Consider the following 4,757-nt stretch of genomic DNA (forward strand, 5'->3'; position numbering starts at 1 on the left):
GGGGGGGCGGGTGGAGGCGGGGGGGGGGACTTAAGCAGACAGGGTTTTTTTAAGAAAAGAATGAAAAATCACAACAAACTCTTTCCCTCTTCCCCTAACAATTCATATATCTAGAAAGGACGTATGTTGAACACAAGATGCTTCACCTCCCTCCCCCACCCCCCAAGGTAGCTAGGGCAGGTAAGGCCTTCTTGCAAAGAGGCACAGAGGCCTCCAGCCACTGGCTGCTGGTCCCCCCAGCCTACCAGCCAGGGCCGCCCTGGATGCCAGGTCTCGGACTGGGGTGCCACTTGCTGACTCCACCCCTCTCTTCACTTGTCACCTTCCAGTCCGTGAAAACTTATCTCAGCTATTTCTGTTCCCTGACGATGCCTTGGGTACAAAAAACAGTGTTGGATGGTTAGTCACTTAATTCTTGAATCACCTATAATGAATTTCAGTCGTGCAAATAGTGCTGCTTCATATTTGGCTGACGGAAAAGAAAGAGCCATTTACAGAAGACTCCAACATGGGCCTGAAATGTGACCAAAATTTGAAATTTTGGTTCCCTAATCCACCACATAAAGCTGAAACAGCCAAATGGCTGCTAACCAGCCCCAAACCAGAATAGAGCTGTCCTCCGAAAAATGTCGTAAACACTGATTTCCGAAGTTAAGAGGGGGAAAAACCCACAACTTCTGCAAGAGGATATTTGGGACGGGATGATGGGGAGGAAAAGTGAGACCAGACCACAGTAGGCGACTGCTTTTACGCCATCACTACCGCCACCGCAGGCTGCCGAGCAGCCCTGGATCACAGGCCCTGGTCCAGCCCTTTACAGGAATTACTTGTATGTGCTATCGATACACCAGAGCTCCAACCATTATCCCCAGTTAAATTCAAACAGGGACCTTTACCTCCTACTTCTGTAAGGGACAGAGACAAATATTTGATACCACTTGTCAAAACGATGATTCTTAGGGTAATTTTTAAATGCTTAAAGGTACCTGCATTTTTCAGATACTCCATTTACAGATGGTCCCTGACTTACATCTCTTGACTTTACGAGGCTGTGAAAGCAATACGCGTTCAGTAGGAAGAGTACTTCGAATTTTGAATTTTGCTCTTTTCTGGAGGTAGCGTATGTGGGTCTGAGGCTTTCCCATGATGCTGGGCAGGGCACGGAGTGATCACCAGGGCCAGGAACGGACACACTTAAAACTATTCTGCACCCAGACTATCATTCTGTTTTTCACTTTCAGGACAACATTCAATCAATTACATGAGATATTCAAAACTCGATTACCAAGCAGGCTTTGTGTTCACTGATTCTGCCCAACTGTCAGCTACTCTAAGCGTTTGGAGAACGTTTAGTTAGAGAAGGCTAAACTATGACGTGGGGTAGTTTAGGTGTAATTAAATGCCCTTTCAACTGATGATATTTTCAGCTTACGATGGATTTATCGGGACACAACCCCATCCTAAGTCGAGGAAGAGCTGTATTTCTCTGTATCCGAAGGCTATAAAAATTAAAAAAAATCCTTTCCAAGAGGTCAACAACATGAACGGGTAAACAAAGGCGGGAAGCCAGACTCAATGAAACGGTCAAGGGCAGAGCTGCGAGGGGGCCGCTGGACAGCGTTTACAAGTCAGCTGATCATTAATCATAGAAATTACTTCTATCCTCCAGCGTAATTTTTAGCTGTGAAGATGTCTAAGAAGACTTGGTAAGGCACCCTCCTCGGTCTTCAGCCTGGCTGGTCCCTCTTCGTTCACGGAATGTGCTGTCTGTGCAGCAAGGATGCAGCGATAAAGATGCAGCCCCATGCCTAGCAGAGCCCCGCCTAGGGGGACAACGGCCAGGTGAGGAAGCAGCGGTCAGCTCCTGGCCCTGGGCAGTCAGGCAAGGCTTCCATGAGGAGCCTCAGGGAGCTGGGACTGAGGGGCAAATGAGGCCCCCAGCCAACCCCCAAAAAAGGCTGGTGAAAAGGCATGGGGGCGAGGGAGTCTTCTAAGCAGCTCCTCCTGAGGACAGCCACTCACACCCCCCTCTTTCCCTCACAGTCCATGGGGCCGCTCACACCCCCTCACTGGACCCTCCATCGCTCCGTGCTGGTCCTAGCACCCCGTCAGCCCCCGACCAGGCCTCCGCAGCCCGGAGCATCCCAGGCCCTCTGACGCAACTCTGGGTCCTTCCCGCCTTGATCTCCTCAAAAGACAGTCCTTTTTCTTTTGTCACTAACTCAGCGGCCTATGCCCCTTGTCCTTGGTTTTCTAGAAGCTTCCCCACTACCACAGTCACATGGTTCTAACAAGCCAAACCCAGGGGCCCCTAGACTTCCGGGTGTTACTTCTCTGATGACTCATAACCCAGAACTGTCCTGTTTGCACGGGGCGCCCAATCCCCTTCCTCCACCCCAACCTTCTCCTCGGCTTCAGGGACACACGGTACACATTCTCCCACCTCCAGCTGCTTCTTTCCTCCACCCCCTTGGCCTTCCCACCCCATCTTCGTGGGGTGACTGAGAAGCATGCGCCCAGGCCCACTCCACACTCAAGGCTGCAGTGAGCTCGGGTTCGACTCTAAGGAAGTGAGGCCCGAGCCAGCCCTCTCTCACACGGGCGACCCCTGACCAGCAGGGCGGACCCTGCGTGTGTACAACCCAAGGGTGATGCCTCCTTGAGTCTGCACCTGAGGGCCTGGCTGGCCCCTTCCTGCTCACAAGCCTGGCTCAGAAGTTCCGTGACACTCCCTTCCCTTCCCACGCGCTTGCTGCCACTCAAGGAGGCTCTTACATTTGAAATAACTGGACTGCTAATTACCACAGAGAAAAAGTAATCGGCTCACGCGAGCAACGAAGCTCAGACTCTTAAAGAGCCCTCAGCCATTGAGTTTCTCCTTTCTTCACTTGGATGGTCCTGGGAAGCTCCTCTAGACGCCGGCTCTCTGCTGCAACATCCGAGGTCAGCTCACCAAACCCACCCAAGGAGCCGTCCGTCTCCCCAAGGAGCGATCTCTCACTTCATCCTGACCCCTTCCTCCGCGAAGACCCATCTCCGTTCCAGACCAGCAGGAGCAGCCACGGCAAAACAATGTCGTCCGCCCCCGCGGAGGGCCACTGGAGTCGGACTGGCAACTGGGAACATGTGGGCCCTTCCTCCACTCCGAGGCTTCGGCTGGAAACCCTTCCCTCACCCCACACGGAAAACATTCAACTCCTTGGCCTCCAATACAGGGTCTGCCATGCCTCATCCCAAACCACACCTCTAATTTTCTTCTTACACAAATTCCCTACATCCGTGGAGTTCAACGCTGGATACGCACAGAATGCCGATTCCACTGGGCAGCTTTTAAAACCCCCCAGGCGATTTTAATGCGGGAGTCTGAGTTTTGAAGCACTCTACTCCTGCTGGCCAAACTAGGCTACTCAATGACATCCAAATCCTCTCAGTACATACAGCTCCTGGGCAGCCGCGGTCCAAGCAAAAGCCAGGCAACCATTTCATCCATTCTACAAGGGGGGCTGTGCTGGTGAGCTCAGTGCAATGAAAGGCAAGCTGCAGCCCCCTCTAACTGGCTACACAGATTGTCAAATACTTAGTAATATTGCCAGACCCAACGGGCAGCTTGAAATCAGCCGTGGTGGGAGGATTTACACCAGGGCAGCTGACAAATGCTACCATCAAGACGCTTTGGTTTTTTCCTGGGAGCGGGTTGACCAGCACACTTCGGGCTCAGGGACCTGCAACGCGGAAAAAGCCAGGAAAGGGAACATGTGGATTCCTTCCAGGCCTACAGAGCTTAGGAGGCTTCCCTGTTTCATAAGAATAGGGCAGGGTTTTCCTCAGTGAAGCAGACTGGGAGAACAGGGAAGGGGAGGGAGGTGAGAGGGAGATTTAGTAAGAATATGGAACCACAAAAGTCCTTTCACGGAGAGGATTCTTTTCCATTTGTTCACAAGAGTTGGGCTACCAGGCATCAGCTCTGAGAGTTCCCCGAAGACCGAGCTTTGATGGAGCAGATAAGAATAATCTCATTATATATCCTTTGTTTGATTGTAAAGTGGAAGGTGGACCCTTATCTTAACATTTACTTAACAGCCTTCCCATAATCTTAATCTTATTCTAGTGACCTCATCTGCCCAGAATACCCTCTTTTCATGGTACCAGGACAAACTTCAGAGCAGATTCTGAGTTGTCCCACCTCCAAAATCGCAATCTTCCAAAATACATCAAACTTTACCTTGCAGACCGGGCACAAGGGCACGGCTCCCGGGGAGCAAAGGTGCAAACGGGTTGCTTTCCATTTAGACGACGAAGATTCCCAGGGTTTTAAAGATTTCATCACCTTTTTTTGGTCATTGTGTAAGGGAGGCAGGCATGCTGCTATCTCCAAGCCTGTGTCTCCACGCTCCCGAAGTTGTGACCTGTTTCTTTCGTTCCGGCACACTGGGAGCTGTGATGAAGAGCTCTGGGCCCAGGCAGGTCCAGGTTCAAATCAAGCACTTGCTGGGACCATTAGATTGGAGCAACTACTTCAATTCTGGCTTCCCTGTAAAATGGAACCCCTCGCTGTTTTGGCGAGGATAAAAGTGTGCACACCGGACCTGGTCTATCACAAACCCTCAGCAAGCGATGCCCGTTAAAAAACACCCCGAGGGCTTCCCTGGCGGTGCAGTGGTTGCGAATCCGCCTGCCGATGCAGGGGACGCGGGTTCGTGCCCCGGTCCGGGAGGATCCCACATGCCGCGGAGCGGCTGGGCCCGTGAGCCATGGCC

The 4,757-nt window shown here is 51.9% G+C and overlaps 1 protein-coding gene across 4 annotated transcripts in view; it reads right to left on the bottom strand.

Annotated features, from left to right (window-relative positions):
- Positions 1-4,757, bottom strand: part of SH3BP4 (SH3 domain binding protein 4) — a 93,694-nt gene that overhangs the window by 85,014 nt on the left and 3,923 nt on the right. The gene's annotated exons all lie outside the window — the stretch shown is intronic.

This window comes from Physeter macrocephalus, unplaced genomic scaffold, assembly GCF_002837175.3.
Source record: "Physeter macrocephalus isolate SW-GA unplaced genomic scaffold, ASM283717v5 random_114, whole genome shotgun sequence".
Classification (NCBI taxonomy): domain Eukaryota; kingdom Metazoa; phylum Chordata; class Mammalia; order Artiodactyla; family Physeteridae; genus Physeter; species Physeter macrocephalus.